This window comes from Ictidomys tridecemlineatus, chromosome 16 (genome assembly GCF_052094955.1).
Source record: "Ictidomys tridecemlineatus isolate mIctTri1 chromosome 16, mIctTri1.hap1, whole genome shotgun sequence".
NCBI lineage: Eukaryota > Metazoa > Chordata > Mammalia > Rodentia > Sciuridae > Ictidomys > Ictidomys tridecemlineatus.
Window position 1 is genome coordinate 6,005,601 of NC_135492.1, and position 17,424 is coordinate 6,023,024.

At 41.5% G+C, this 17,424-nt stretch overlaps 1 protein-coding gene and 1 pseudogene across 1 annotated transcript in view; both read right to left on the bottom strand.

Annotated features, from left to right (window-relative positions):
• LOC144371425 (uncharacterized) overlaps nucleotides 1-17,424 on the bottom strand; it is a gene marked incomplete at its 5' end in the record, with an annotated part of 231,955 nt that overhangs the window by 100,134 nt on the left and 114,397 nt on the right. The window lies entirely within an intron of this gene.
• LOC144371381 (nuclear receptor subfamily 1 group D member 2 pseudogene) lies at nucleotides 4,591-9,325 on the bottom strand (annotated as a pseudogene).

Below are 17,424 nucleotides of genomic sequence, written 5' to 3' on the forward strand. Positions count from 1 at the left end.
GCAACTCACCTGCATTGCTCCATGGAAGATAACAACAAAGATCAAATTGATAAACATGTCAATCAAGGGACAAAGATGTCCACAATTCTGAACACACAGTAAAATCCTTTGTCTCCATTCACAACCTCTTCTCATACTACTACACAAATCTTCAGTCACTGGTTATCTAAGGTGCCTTTAAAATACAATCTGTTAACCTGAAGGCAAAAATGACTGTCTCTTTTGACTCATTCTTTATGGAAAATTTCACACACAATAAAAAGTAGGCAAAATAGAATAATTAACCCTCATATATATCAACCCAGAGCCAATCCTGCCCCTTCACTTTCTTGCCTCCTGTATTTAGAAGCAAATCCCAATTAGTATATAATTTTATCAATATATGTTCTACTAAATATCTCTAAAAGTTAAGAAATCTTTTAAGAGTAAGACCTAAAAATTCAAATATGAATGTTTGTTTATATTTAATTTGTATACCTTGTACACTGTAATCCAACTTCTCAGCCCGACTGTCTTTGAATTTGATTCAATCTTAATTGGTGTTGTTAGATAAAATACAGAATGCCTAGTTAAACTGGGGGCACAAATATGCAAAAAAAAAAATTATTGTTTATCTGAAATTAAAATTTGGCTTCATTTTTCTGTTCTGTATTTTATTTTCTGTGTGGGCAACCCTAGTGTCCACCTTTCATCCTCTGAGTGCTGAACAGATACATTTTGGATAACTATAAACATGAAACAAAGAATAATATTAAGCTTTCTTGAAAGCTGATGATATTGAACAACAAAGAAGTGTTTAATAAACAGAAAATATTTTTTTAAAAATGGGTCCTTGAAAGACAAGACCCACTATTCATATGGCAAATGAGAGTCCCTCCTGACCAAAGTCCTCCCAAAAGGAGTGTCTGCAAGTACCGAGTCCACCCAGGACTTTGACTTTGAGAAAGGCAATGGCACAGCTCTCCACACTACAAGACAGAAGGACCGGCAGAGGGAGAAACCTGCAGTCTGTTCTTTTTCTAATCCTGCTCTGAAGTGCAGCCATGGCTCCACTGGCACAGTCAGCCGTCCCATCCACACGAGTTCACAGGTGGTCACAGTCCATTTCTGTTAGAGGCAAGCTCTCTTTATTAAGGTACTAATAAAAGATGTATTCCTTGCAAGCTCTGTTCTCCTCCTAAGACTTTACTTTTCCATTGCTCCTTAACTGAGAATAAACAACATAAAATATTTAAAGTACTGAACATGCCAAAAAAAAAAAAAAAAACCAAATAGGGCATAGAAGAACTCCCCATTAACTAATGCTGTACAAAGGCACATACCAGAGGTATTTGGAGACAAATGCCAAGGGAAACTAGAGCAGGATTTAGGATGCAACAATTTGTTTTGCTCAAAGTCCTAAAAGTAATTTTTTTAATTATTTAAAGAATTATTTTGTAAAACTTCAAATTAAAAGTTAATTGATAACAATCTATTAACATATTTCTCTGTAAATTCAATATATTAGAAAATTGCCTTACAGATTGGTTTTTCATTGACTTATTGGCATGATTTTTGGTTCTTTTTTTTTCAGTTAGAAATAATATTTATTATCCCCTCCCCCCATGTACATATTACTTCTCAGAAACATGAAGATATTATCCATGTCCTCATCAATTACAGTATGCAGAAAATAAACAACTCATATCCTGTCAACAATATATTTTCTATCTTTTTAAAACAATAGCCATTTTATTTTTATGTTAATTCAAGAATAGTTTCAAGTTTAATTTTTTGGATTAAATCAATACAGTCTTTGTTTACAATTTTCTGACAGAGCCCCTCCCCCACCCCTAAAAATTTCTATATCCTAAGTGATAAAGTCTTATTGTACATTCAGTAAACTCTATATTGGAAAAGAAAAAGAAAAATTGAGATACGTATTTACTCTCATGCACAGTAATAAATCTAGCTGAGCTTCTACACATTGCTGTGTGATGATGTTTGCAAAAAATAAATCACCTCATCAAATTACAATGGTAATTTCTTAAAATATACATATGAAAGCAATACACTTAATCCAATGAAATTTTCTTCTGATTTTTAAATCTGTAATTAAACTATCATCATAAGGACAAGCTTCATCCCAAGACGTTTCTCCTTACCCTCAGCTATTTCTCTCTGAATCCTGAAGTCCTCTCTCAGATCCCATAGACATATATTAAATGCACAGGGGGAAAATGTTTTAGCTTGCTGACATAATGCCCACATTTTAACTTTAAAATGTAAAATCAGAGTTAAAGCATCACTTAAATTGTACAGTACATTATTAAGCAACAGACTCAGAAGTTCCCTACATTGGTTGTCCTCTTTGCATTTAATAAGTCTGTAACATGACTCAATCTAAGAATGTGCTTGTGATCAGCTGCTGGTGTAACTTTAGAAATAGCAGTTTTATACTGGACTATTTTCAAATATGAGAAAGGCTATGAGTGGTATATGAACTGTTAATTTTGTTTCCCATTACCTATAGGAGGAATTTATTCAAATAAAATTTTACAAAACAAAATGAGAATCTCTATGCCTACATGTGGATGCATATATGTATATATTAATTCTAACTAAAGTTTTACAAGCAATACTAGCATAGTTCTGGTTACACATTCCTAATGACTTAATGGTCTTAAAGATACATGTAATAAAGTGGCTATGTAAAAGGCAAAATTTAAGAATGTGATCTATGAAATTTTCAATATCACTTCAAAAAGCTGTTTCTATCCCTCATAGAAGAAAACTATGCAACTGTTTATCTTAGGAGAAAATATAAAAATATAATGCTATTACGTAAGAATTCACAAAACTATAACTGTGTATTCTGTAACCGTCATACTACTTCAGGTAAATCACAGTTGTGGTTCGTGTTGTGTTACAGACATCACCATCACCTTTCCTCTTTTATAATGAGAGATTTTTTCTTTTTTAAATTATTTAATGAGTGCCACAGAAATTCAAATCCCAGTAGCAACAAGTTAAACTATATTAAAAAATAAGTAATTCTGTTCGCATACCAGGAAAGTAACAGGCTTAGTGCAGTAAAGTGAGCTCTTAACATTTTACAATTTTATATAATCCAAATATTATAAAGAAGCCATCTCTACCAAAAAAGTCCAATTAATTTCTATTTTTCAGGGAAAAATAAAAACATGAAATTCTAAAACTTTGGCTATTTCTTCCACTGCCATGAACAGAGACTGAGCTGAAGTATTTAATAAAACCATAAGACATGTGGATCAAAGTCTCTGACTACACAATTTCTAAGCCTGTAGGTCATATAGTAAATGATTTCAAATTATAGATTAAATCTAATTGACAAAGTCCCTGTAGTGTTATTTTAGGAGGGGAAAAAACACATAAACTAAGGACACACACATATGCAAACACATACAAGCACACATGCAACACAGTAAACAGTTTCCTTAATTAGTTCTCCAGAAAAAACCAAAATTCTTTATCATGTCATCAAGCTGCAGCATGTGTACAAGGGACAGCAATGCAACCTTACAGCACAAGGTAAGAATCTGGATGAACTTCTAAAGAACTAGTACCTTGAACCAAAGATTTACCAAAGATGAACTCAAAAATACACATTTTTAAAAAAATTGGACTTGATTGCCTGCTGCACTTTTACATTAAGTGTCACTTAAATAAAAATAGAGCATGAATTCAATATTCTACCATCTAAACATTTTAGAGCAATGGTTATGTTATAATCAACAAGTAAAATCAACAAGCACCTAATTCGGGTCTTTTGAAACCTCTTAAATTTATTGTATGATAAAGTTCTTCATGGTTTAAAATATTGTAAAGAGATATATTTATGTATAACTATTCATATAAATACTTTGTACACATATTATGTATTTGATGTATCTATAAACTCTGAATGTATGTATCAGTAGGATACCCACACATGTGCAGGAACCCTAAATTGACTGGTGTGAAGTGTGAAAATTTTTCCCAGAAATGCTCAGAAATAAGAAAAGAATATTATTATGAATAACTGTAATAGCAAACATTTTACCTTTTTTATATAGTACTTGTATTCCAAGAGGTAAATATGCTTTATAGAGATTTCTTAGTATCTCTGTGAGGTTGGGCACTGAGGACACTATCAATTCTCATTTTCCACAACCAAGTACATGCCCAAGTTCATATACTTTAAAAGTGGCAAAGTAAAATACAAACATTTAGCTCTCCCAGCCCCCAAAGTATTTGATAACCAGATCTAACAGTCCTGTGGTGATACCAAGATTTCCAATATTCAACACAACTTCTACAACAAAGGATTGATTTTTTACATCCTCCTGTACTTCTGATCGTGCACTATATGTATATCACAGAGAGAATAAAATGGTTTTTGGTTTTGGCAGATGAAAAAGTCTAACATTCAGTGTGATTATAATCCAGTATAACTTCTCCAGTCTAAGTGTGACACAGCTAATTTGTCCACTGGGGAGATGCAGTCAATGTCTAATCATGGCTGAAGAGTTCATGATCCAAACAGCTACTGTATGATCACAGAGATAACCTACAATCTTGTATTGTCTTTTTTATCTCCATATAGGGTACACACATATAAATAAGCATTTTAGCACAAAATGTGCAGTTAGCATCAGTTCATGTTCAAATAAACAAAGGCCTTAAGGATGAACTTTGAAGGCCAAGAGCTCCTCAGAGGGCATGTTGTTTAAAGATAGAAGATCTGAAAACTTTAGAAGTAGTTTTGTAAAAATAGAGCCTCGTTTGGATGGTTTTTCATTATTAAGGTACTTAGTGCATGAATGAGGGTTTCCTGCAAAGCCTCCACAGAGTTGACATTTTCTATTCCAGATTGATCTGCAGATACTAGGACAACTGCGGTAAACAAACTCATCTCTTCATCACTAAGCTGCAGGGCATTTAGCTTCTCACTAAATTCAAACAGAGAGTTTAGCAGATCCCCTGCTCCTACTGAGTGTAAATGATCCACACTATTTCTTTTTTCACTTAAGAAGGTGACAGTATGGTCTTTTGCATCAAATAATGATGCAAACTGTATCATTAAAACCTCAAAAGTCCCAGTGTTTAAAAGGTTGACCTGGTCATGCTGAGAGAGATCTCTGAATCCTGGAGTATGCTTTGCAAATTCCAACACTTCTTTCACTGTCGGAGTGAAGTTCTTGGAAAATTCTTCCCAGATTTTATGCCCTCATTTATGTGATACATAGATGGAGACTTACTCATTGGACAAACCAGAGGCATCCTCCCTTCAATGTTGCACAGGTAACTATGCTTGTTCTTATTCTGAGAAAATCCATCTATTGGAACTCCATCACATACTCTGAGTATAAGCATTGGAGAAGTTCATACAATGCCCATTTGCAATACAAATGGCATGCCCATTTGGGAAATGTATTATGTTCCTCCCTTTGTACTGTCCATTGAGATGCTGCTGGCTCTCACTACAAGGAGAATGGCTGTTAAGCCCATTGCCATAATGGTCATGGTTTAAATTTTACCGCTTCATGTTCTTGGGAATCCACTCTCCTCTCTGGGGCCACATGCTCTCAGCTGAGTTTTCTTGCTGCTTTTGATTATACAAAAATGTATCCTTGTGGGCTCCTGTCACCATGCCAATCACCTATTCCTTTGCAAAATCAGAAGAGGGAAGAGGAGAGCTTTTGATGTTTTCTTGCTCCAACTGGGGGATCGGTTGCAGTTGTTCCTGAGCTGGTAAAGATGTCTGTTCATGATGTTCTACTAATTTGTCATTCTGCAAGTGACCACTGAACTGCTGTTCATCATGATCTTCATCACATTTTGCATTTCAATTAGCCTCCTCTGTTTTTTTTTTTTTTTTACATATACATGATGGAATATTACCCAGCCATAAAGAAGAATGAAATTATGGTATTTGCTGGTAAATGGATGGAACTGAAGGCTGTCATTCTAAGTTTAATAAGGCAGTCTCCAAACACAAAAGGCTGAAAACTCTCTCTGATATGCAGATGTTGACTTACAATGGGCAGGAGTGGGGAGAGTAGGTTCACAGGAGTGGACAGGTAGAATTGGAGGAAAGGAAGGGAGGATGGGATTGGAAAAGACACTAGAATGAATGAGACATCACTTTTCTATGTTAATATATTAATATACAACCAGTGTAACTCCACTTCATGTAGAACCACAGGGATGGCAAGTTGTACTCCATGTATGTGTGATACATCGAAATATATTCTACTGTCATGTAAAAAAAACTTGATTTGGGGGCTTGCACCTGTAGCCTCAGCACTCAGGAGGCTGTGTCAGGAAAATCACATGCACTCAGGAGTTTGGGCAACAGAAGAAGACCCTATCTAACATACACACATACACACAGAAAACAAAAAGAACACTTTTGAAAATAGCAAAAACTGGATTAACAGCATCTTAACAAAGAAAATAGTACAGCCTCCTGGGATGGACTTCAAAAAGATGCAAGAAAGGATGGGAATTAGGATTCTGGCCCCCTGGCTAACTCTCTCTCTGCCCCTCTCACAGCCTTCCACTCAGCTGTGCAGCACTGAGCTGACCACATCCTGTGACTTTACCAAAAAGAAGCAGGAATAATTTCACCTTTCCTCTCTTTTGACTGTGGAGGGCTCGAAATGCATGCTGGAGATATATGAACAAAACGTGTAACACCAACATCTTGGAAGACCCTGATAAGCAGCAGAGCTCCAGGTTCCAATGCAAGCAGAGGAACAAGCATTCACCCAGACTACCCTCATTTGGAAAGGCGGCACCATATTTGGTCATGAGAATCTTGGTCAGAGGACACTTAACACATCTGCAAGAGACTCAAAGCCAGTTCTCCAACAAAAGCCAGCTAAGGCCATAGCAGAGTCTTACTCCTCCCTCCTCCATGCACAATGGCCAAGGCTCAAACTGCAGCTCAGAGAGGAAGAAAAGAAAGCCTAAGAAAAATCAGGAAAGGGAGCAAGAATCATGTTCCAATATAAATAAAAATTCATATGAAAGATCCAGGCATTGCTATCAGTGCTGAGAAGGAGCAAAAAGAATAATTTTGCAACTGTGTAAACTAACATGTCCTGCAAAGAACAGCAAGAAGAACCAGAGGGGCCGCTTCGGGCTCCAGCATCAGCTGGCCCGGGCGAGCAGCCCGACCCAGAGACACACTTCTGCCTGCTCTGGGCTGAGAGGAGGCTGGAGAAAAGGGGAGAGTGAGGAGGTGCGCCCTGGCTTTCTGGGCAGCCCAGCTCCAGCCTGGTATAGCAGTCCTCTCTGCAGTCCTGGACCAAGAATGACAAGCACAAAGCCATCAAGGGCATGAGGCCTGCCGCCTGTGGGAAGAGGGTGTCCCCAATCCACAGCCAGCTTCTTCCCTGTGACATGAAAGAGATAATAACTGACTGCTCCCAGGGCACTGGGCAGGGACTGGGCCAGGAGGCACAGAGCCTCCTACCTGTGCCTTTGCAGAGTTGCTGGGCTCTTAATGGGGTTCTGTATGTGAAATAAAAGTGGGCCCTACCAGCACAGGTGTCCAGCGGGGTCTGTGTGGAGGGGTGTGTTTCTCAGCTCCTCCAACCGTACTGCAGGAAGCCAGCACCTGCCTCCTGGTGACAGTTCCCAGGCGCCCCAGAGAGAAGGAATGGGGCTGGCACGAGGTGCTTCTCTTAGGACATGGAGTAGCCAGGCCCCTGTCCACCTCAACCCCCACACCCTCCCACCAGGCAGCCCTCCTTGCTCAGACAAGGACCTCTGCTGCCCTCAGGACACAGGCTGGTCCTCATCCAGAATGCCTGAGACCCAGGAGCATGGAGAGGGACTTTCAGTGCTCCGGCTCCTCTGGGAATCTTGGTGTGAAGATGACACAGGCCCAATACCATTCCTTCCCACCCTCTTAGCTGATGACCTCCCCTGTCAGTCTCCCCAGGCCTGGGGGCCAGGGCAGGATGGCCAGGGTGGAGCACACAATGCGGGTGAGTCCCTACCCGCAGGTGGATCCCAGGGCAGGCCAAGATCCTCCCACCAGGAGCTGGTCCTGGGCCTTCAGCAGCACCATGAAGACCTCACCCCAGGGCTTGCTGTCCCATGCCTCCCGCTGACATCCATGGCCCAAAGAAGAGCCCAGAGGGAGTGGTCCTGGACAGGGCCTGCCAGCAGAGGCTGAACCGAGCATACTCCTCCAACAAGCTGCCACACTCTGGTGAGCAGAGGTCATCCCAAGGCCAGACCCAGACCCCATCCTCAACCAGCATTTGAAGCTACCAACTCCCATATTCCCAGTGTTCCACGAGGCTCTCAGCCCCACCCCACCTAGGAGGAGCAGCTCGTGTTTACTGAAGTGACCTCCGGTCCTAAATGCCAGGTCAGTGAAGCCACCGACCTCCTGGCCATCACCTTGTTTCCACACACAGTCAACAAACTTGCAAGAGGCCTCTGAGGCCACTGTCCCCAGGCCTCCTTTTGCTTGCTTGAGGCTTTTGCCACCCCCCAGAGCCTGGGCTCCTCAGAGCCCTCCCCAGGCCGGGCTCCCACAGTCTCCACGCCCCTCCCAGAGTCCTCCCAGCTCCCCAAGTTCAGTCCTGCTGGCCCCTGACCACAGGGAGCCTCAGTTCCAGAGCCTCCTACCTGTGCCTTTGCAGAGTTGCTGGGCTCTTAATGGGGTTCTGTATGTGAAATAAAAGTGGACGATGCCGTCTGACAGGCATCAATCATCGAAAACTAAACATGGAAAAACCACCTTTAAAAACAAAAAAAAAAGTGAAATGGTCTTCCAGTGACTTAGAAAGGTATATATTCTAGGATCTGCTGGGTCACAAGAGACTAATTATCTTTTTTATCAGCAAACATCAAAACAACTATAACCTAGAGAATTCAGCTTAGGAGATTTTTTCCTTACAATACGTACTCATATATAAAGTCAGCAGCCTTGAACGTGTGTTTCTCCCAACATAAAGACCCCTGACCCGTGCTTACAGCTGGAAGGCATGGTGGGGAAGTTCAGGAGGGCTGCCTGCTTCTTATAGCCAGCCCCCAGAAGACACTACTACCCTCAAGGGATGGGGTCCACTTAGGTGCCCACCTTGTGTGGTCAGCACTCAAGGAGCAGGGCTCAGGTCATGTTACACAGGTGTCACGGGTGCTGGAGGGATGCCCACAGGCCTTCCGGTTACCCTGCAGAGCACCCTTACAGGAGCTGGGATGTGATGCTCCCAGAGACAGCAGGAGGTCCCAGGACAAGGGGAGAAGCGTCGGCCACAAAGCCTGCTCCAGGTGACTCCAAGCAGGCGTAACAGACAGCCATCCTGACCACAGGGGACATGCTATCCGCCAGGAGGAATTCTCAACAAGACGTACCTCTGGGCGGCTGAGTCCTCTGGCCTGCCATCCTGATGTGCCACAGAACAAAGTGTGCTTCACAGGACTGCAGGCAGAAGGAGGCCCTGCCAGGCCAGGGATGGACACCCTCCAAACAGCCAGAAACGTTAATGTAACTAATGCCTTTGACGTGATCGTTCATTCCTTAAGGTCAGAATAGAAGAGGCAAAACTTGTTATTCTAAAAGCAATTCATGGAAATATGTGAAGCCACACAAGGCACTTGCTCATTTACCTCATCAGAGGAGGTAGTGGGCCAATTTGATCAGCCACTAAAGTGACCCAAACCACACAGAATGCCCAGCACTGAGCTCCTCGGGGAGAGTATGCCAGACCCCTGACACTGAGCACCTGACAGAAGGGTAGGGAATCCCTCAGCACTGAGCACCGTGCAGCCAGCTTGTGGTTGTAGGAGTCCTGGAAGTGGGAAGGAGGCAGCGGAGCCAGTCAGATCGAGCCAGGGACCTGGGACAACAGGAACTTGGTATCAGAAAGCCCAGGTGACAGACTGTCCCAAAGCTGCCATGAGTTGTGCACTCTCCAGGGCACATACACATACATATATACACATTGCACACAGATGCACACAGATGCACACAGCTGCATTACACACAGATGCTTGTACCTATGCTCGACATACTTCTAAATGCACACACACTGACCTGCACTCACAAAGCAGCTCTGGTGCACGACTGGCCTGTCATGGACTCTGCGACATCTAAACCGGTGGAGCAAGCTGCCCTCCTGTGGGCCCCAGTCCCGGGAGCCTCTTGTTTGCAGGAGACCAGTGAGGACAAGTTAGGGGGCTCTGGCCTGTATGGGCACCCACCAGGAGGAGGAGGGTCTGTGGAGTCCATACAGGCAGTGGTGAGGCTCGGAGGCCCAGAGGCTGGTGGTTCAGGAGTCACTGAGAGTGTGCCACACTTGAGGGCACGGGGGACACACGGGCTTTCCTCCAAGCCTCTCTCCTGTCTGCAGAGCTTCAGTGGAGTGCTGGAGTCTGTAGCTTCTGTGGAATAAGAAGAGACAGAGGGGATCCTGGGGTTAGTAGAGAGGAAATTAAAAAGGAGGTGGAGCCAGGGGCCTGAATACTGCAGGAGTAGGGATACAGCTGTCCCCACTGCCACCCCTTTCTGCAGGGGCAAGGCATGGTAAAGGAAGGGAGAGCTGGCCCACTACTTCTTGGCCTCAGTGTGCTGACACTTACTTACACAAAGACCCGGGAGCTTTCTCTACCGCACATGGGCCCAGGACCCCAACCCTAGACCCCGTTGCCAGCGGAGAAGCTACGGGAGCACTCTAGCTCATCTGACTGCAGTGGGCATTCAAAATGTCTCAACAGGAGCGAGTAGGAATGACCAAGGTCAGGACCTTTCTCACTCGGATGTAGAGGTCCCGATAACTGCTGTCAGCTAAATGTGCCCTAAGGAGCCCCTTCACACTCCCAAACCCGTCAGTCTGTACCCTAAATGGTAAAGGGCTGCACAGAGGGAATGAAGAACTTCGAGGTGGGAAACTGTCCTCCACCTACCACAGTCACAGACGTCCTCACAAGTGGGTGTGGAGGTAGGTCAGACAGAAGATGGAGTGACCAGGTGCAGGAGGCTGAGGGCAGAGGGACTGCCGGGCAGAGAGCGCTGGGACGGGGTTCTCCCTGGAGTCCTGGGGAACCAGCTCTGTGGCACTCTGATTTCGGCTCAGTGACTTTGGACTCCTGTCCTCCACAACTGTAAGATGACACATGTGTGTTGGTCTGAGACACTAAGTTTGAGGTGATTTGTTTTAGCATCAACAGGAAATATACAGATACTTTATTGCTCTCCTGCACCAAGCATTTTCAAAATCCCAAATGAACTTCTTTGGTTTACACCCAACCTTTGTGCCCTTATGTTTCCCATAAGATTTTATCTTTTCAGGTCCTAACACCCCAGCCCTTACTGGGAGTTAGAATCTGCATATCAGAGAAGACATTTGGCCTTTGGTTTTGGGGGACTGGCTTATTTCACTTAGCATTATATTCACCAGCTCTATCCATTTATCAGCAAATGCTATGATGTCATTCTGAATGAGTAATATTCCATTGTGCATATATGACATATTTTCTTTATCCATTCATCTGATGAAGGCTACCTAGGTTGGTTCCATTGGGCCTTAATCACAAGAAAGCATTGAACTGCCCTGGGGAAAGAGAATTCCTGAGGAGAACCATAGCACCCTGAAAGGACACTTTAGCGGAGCTAACAAGTAGCCTGAACTGAGTTCCCAACTCTGCTAGTTTCTACCTATGTATGTGGAAATCCTCATTTTTTTTCATCTTTAAATATTATGGTTTTTTTTTTTCAATTCTATTTTAACTTTCCTGACCTGTTTGGGATAATAGAAAGTGACAACGTGTGTGAACCTGAAAGTTTTCATAAAAAAACAGAAATTTACTTATGTGATCATTATTTTGTTATTCTGTCAACAAAAAGGCTACCTGACTAAAAAGCCAGACAGGCTGGGGAGTCCAAGGTCTTGGAGTGTGGGTGATGTGGTCCACAGAGCATAGTACAAGTTGGGGAGTCAACTGGAAATTGGGGACCAAAGCTTGGCTCTGCAAATTTAGGGATTTTAGTCAAAGCTCCCTAAGAGGCTTGTTGGGGGGAGTTAAATAAGATATTTCAAGAAAAGTGCTGAGTGTTTAATAAATATTAGCCATTATCATTCTTAGCATTTTATAAACATTATTTGGACCCTTACTGAAAGAATCAGGAGGGACCAGGAAAGTGTGAAGAGACAGCATCTAAGACAAAATGTGTCAATGTTGCCCAGAACTGACTGTCCCCCCCCCACACTCCAAGGTTCCTGGACAATTCAAAAAATAAAATCTGAGAAAGAAAGAGATTATTTCAAATAATTTTCTATGGAGTATTGATATGAGCAGGCACAGGAAGATTTACTTAAGGAATCTTGTTGATGATGTTTGCAATTTATTTTCAGCTAAGATAAGGGAGCTAGCTAAGCAGCAAAAGAACCCCAAGCATTAAGTGTTTGAATAATGTCCCTGGCAGGGTGGGAGGACACGTGACACACAGTGGCTTTGTATCCTGAGCTCTTCAATTGAGCTGAATAATGCATTGCCTGCATAATGTACATGTGGAGCAAAAAGAGTGCTGGGCTGGGGTTTTGTACCCCTCAAATACAGGCATTTGAAGTGCAGGTGAACACAAGCCTTTTAGGGAATAGCTGGTGTGACCCAGAAGCAAAGTCACTGTCTTGGCAGTTGTGAGAGTTGACAGGAGACAAGGAGGCTCAGATGTAGACTGCAAGATTTACTCAGTCCTAAACTTGTTAGCATAAGAAATACAGAAAAAAAAATACACAGTTTCAACATTTTTGATTAGCATCTCCCCAGACATAAAGGAAAACAGAAAAATTAAAAAATCTGTCTCATCAGTTAACTGAGTTAAAGGAACTGAGTTAGAACATTCTCTTTTCCTCTCTCTCTTACTATTGTATAAGGGGTTAGAAAACTATGGCCCATGAGACAAATCCTGTCACCACCTATTTTCATAAATGAAGTGTTTTGAGGGAAACATACCTGTGCTCATTCATTTAGATCTAATCCATAGACCCTTCCTGCCTCAATGGCGGCATTAACTAGCTGTGCAAGGACCCTGTGGCCCACAAAAACCTTAAATACTTTCTTCCTTCACAAAGAAAAAGACTTGCAAACTTGACCATGTCAGCATCATGTCAGATACTTTATTTAGTGTTTGATTTGAAAATCTATAGATGGTGAGAGAGGTGTGTTGAAGTCCATTATTGTGTTATGATCTATTTGACATTTCATACTGCTTAAGAGAACTATACATCAACAAGACATAACAATCATAAATGTTTAGGCCCCAAACCATGGAGCATCTATATACATAAAATGAACCCTTCAAGATGAGCTGTGGAAGATGCTATCAGCTTGACTTCCTGAGTGTTGTCTTTGGGATCTGTGCAATAGGTTGCTACAAGTGAAGCTCCCAGGGGTGGGAATTTGATCTGCTATTTTCCCAGGTATTTTTTTATGGTGGGAGGGTTCAGGCATTAAAGAGTCAATGATATTTCCGGACTGTATTCCAGTACCCTGTACAGGGAACCACCCGTGGTAGGAGAAAGTTGATCCTTCACTGGTGCTGTTTATCAGGGATACTGAGGGTTGGTTGTGTGTTTGTTTTTGGCTTCTCATGTGGGGTGGTTTAGAGCCCTGAACTCAGTCACTCCTCCTCATTCAGTTTCTTCCTGCTACTGGTTCTGTGCACTGTTGGCTGCAGGTTCAATGGAGGGGGAAAAGGGTCACAGGCTTTCTCTGACCTCTAGGTTCTATATTATTTCCAGGCAAAGCTGTTTCTGAGCACTGAGCTCTGTCTCTTTGCCCCACCTGGTTTCTCCCTGCTGCTGGTCCTGGTTGCTGATGATTCAGTGGAGTCAGGGAGAGGAGCATGGGATTTCTCTGGACTCTCTGATCTATATTGCCCCCAGGCAAGGTTTTTCTCCATTTTCTCCATGTCAGAAAATCTCTATACTAGAGATTCTCCTTTTTTGCTCTCACTTGAGATCTTGCAGATGGCACCTGTCAGATTCACGTGTGATTTCAGCTTGGTTTCATGGAGGTATTTAAGTCTATGTTCCCTGTGTATGGCTGAAAGACTGATTTTTATGTACCAGTTTATTGGGCTGAGTAGCGTCTGGGCTTACCCAGGGTGGGCTCCCTCTCTAATCCTGGGGTTCCCCACACCAACATATATCAGCACTTATAGATCTTTTCAGACTTTGTATTTTTTCCCTACCCCCAGAGCCCATCTGGAGCTCAGCTTCAATTCTGTTCCTTAGCCTTGTCTGATGTAACCCAACTCTTCCAGTGTTCAGTGTCAGTGGAGTGTTTTTTCCCTCTCACTCACCTCCTGGAGAAGGAGATTCCTCACTGTTTGAGTCTCAACTCATGGAGATGTGAAAACCACAAATTTCCACTAATCCACCATCTTTCTTCTCCATGGTATCTTTCTAATCTGCTCTTTTTAAATAAGTGAATTCTTCAAAGTATTCATGAAAATAGTGTTAGACCATGACACAAGACAAGACCACTGACTCCAATTAAAATTAAATTAAAGCAAACTTATTATGACCGGCCGGGCTGCCTCTCCCACCCAAAACCACTGGAACAAGACAGCCACTGCAGCTTTCCTGCAGCCCAGCTTTATAGCTCAGAAAGTTACACAAAGGGGGGTTACAGATAACAAAATTCTGAGGAGCATAACACTAATGGTAGTTTACATTTTTGCTGGCCCCAACATCAAAATTTATGGAGGTCATTAGAGCATCAGAGAGGGTCGTTGCCTGGTCAGGGAAGGCCAAGATTTATGAGGCATCACTAAAGTTTCAGAAAGGCCTGCTATCTGGTCAGAGAGCCAGGCATGGGTGAGTTCAAGGCATGGACAGGCATTCCAAGCAGGTTCAGAATTGCAGTAATTTATAGTAAAGCTGAAATTATCTTTAAATGGCTTTGTGAAGAGATGGCTCCCAATTTTAAGAAAAGATCAGGTTGGGTCTATCAATAGAAATCTATCCTAAGGGTCTCATATATCAGGAAGCAATTTGTTATGGCATTAAAGGAAAGCAATTTGGGTTGAGAAACAGAATATTCATGGGTTACTTAGGGTTTACATGTATATATATATATCTTGTACACATAAATTTATAATACAGTATTTATATTTGCATATTAAAAGTAACACACACACAATCTTATTGTGCCATTTACTACAATTTCATTGTTTGTGCTCCTTAAGAGGCTCAGAAATTCAAAGAAATCAATTTTTCCTCTCACCTGGGAGCATTGATTCAAAGAGGATAAATGGGATAAAACCTCAACAAATCCTGGGGTTTTATCTTCTTTAGAGATGATGTTGTTCATCCTCAATTAAAAAGAACAAAACTTTAAGGGACTCTGAGATTAAAGGAGTTGAAAAATAATAGGATAACATGCTGAATAACTTTAGAGCTTATCCCAGATTCTATAAATGTGGATTGATTTCTATTGTAGAATTGTCAGGTTACAGCAAAAATGCCCCCCAAATATTCTAAAGTCAATCAAGAATAATTGCTGTGTTGACATGAAACACGTCAATTAGCAGAAGAAAGAAGTTAGTGTAAATACATAATTAGGGCCCTCAGGAAGTCTCTGAATGATAAGAAAAAATGAGCTTCAATGGAAAAGAAGAAAGGTTGAAGCAGCAAACCTCTAAGTTTCCACCAAACTGAAGAGTTAAAGGTGTATGGAACAGGATATGGTCAGCTCCAGAACCGACTTGGAAAGAATCCCTCTCAAAGGCAAGAATAGGACAATTTGAACAGTGGGAAAGAAAAGAGCTACAATAAACTGAAACTCATTCAATCTTTTTGGACCCATGAATATTAAATGATTCTGCAAAAGAAGAAGTGGTCACTTGGGAAGATTGCTTTGAAAACTACTTCGCACAGTGGGAATCAGACATTGATCCTCAGGGAAGAAAAATGTTAATGAAGGGAAGTTTCTTCTTAGAGAAGTATCCCAGCTACTTATAATAAAGAATGATAGAATCAGAATATCAATACTTTATATCTCCTGATGAATAAATGAATCCAAGCAATGATTATCAATAACTGTCCAAATCATATGATGACAGATTTTGCACAACTCCTGTTAGAATTACACCACCTGTAAACTGTTCTTCATATGTGTACATGCACATACCCACATGTACACAAACAAAAATCAGAGACTGAGCTCTTAAATGTAACTACTGATGATAGGAAGATAGTGAGACATAGAGAATGATCCGTGAGAACATAGGGAGACACTCAGCAACACCCCAGTGTAAGAAGTTCTTCAGGATAAATGACTCATTGCTTTCACTGCAAGAAAAAAATAAACAGAGAACTTTCAGAATAAAGAAACTTAAGAGACAGGTGAATTCAATTGCAAAGCATAGGCCTTCTCATCCATATAAACCAAATAACCAAACCCTAAAAGAGTATTTTGTTAGGAAAACTGGAGAAATATAAACACTGGTTGTCTGTGTGATAATATTAAGAAGCCACGGTTATTAGCAACTCAGAGTCTGAAGCAGGAGGATAACAAGTTGGAGGCCAAACTGGATAATTTAATGATATCCTGTTTTGAAACAAAAATTTAGGAGAGGGCTGCAGATGTAGCTCAGGGTTAAAATGCATCCCTAGCAGTACTGCAGCCTTCAGTTCTATTGCTGACACTGGAAAAATCAAAAAGAATTCAGTGTTATTTGCATGATGACCATGATGATAGTTTTGTCCTACTTTTCTATTTATGAGTAAAATAATATGATGCCTTGCACTTATTTCTAAATAATATGGAAACCCAGGGCATTAGTAAATGTAATTAAAAACAAAATGAACTTACCCACATGTTGTCAATTACTGAGAACAGATGATGAATATACATGGATGTGCATATGTCTGCGATAGAGAAGAGAGATGGATGGATGGAGTGACAGATACATGGATATATAGGTTAATAAAAGTTAAACTACCTCCTTGGACATGTTATCATAGTAGAGCAAACCTAAATAAAGAAAAACACAACCTTCGGGACATGCTTCAAAGACACAAGTGAAATGAAAATATCACCTAAGAGTACCTAAAGCAGGAGTGGGCCACTTAAGTGAGCCAAAGGGGATATGACAAAATGAGAAGCATTTGCTGAAGTGCAGTGAACTGAGGAAAGTCTTCTCTTTACTTCCCTAGACTCGCATTTGATTTTCACACTATAGACATAATGATGATTATCTGGCAGATTCAGAGGTTTTGTAAAGGGCAGCCACAACAAACCTACAACTAACATCCTACTCAATGGTGCTGCTGGTTGCTTGAGTCTCAATGTTACTGAAACTCAAAGAACTGTAAGCTAATAGAAAAGCCCATTTGACTGTACATCAAATGAAAAAAAATGAGGATGGTAATCCTCAAGTATTAATTTTAT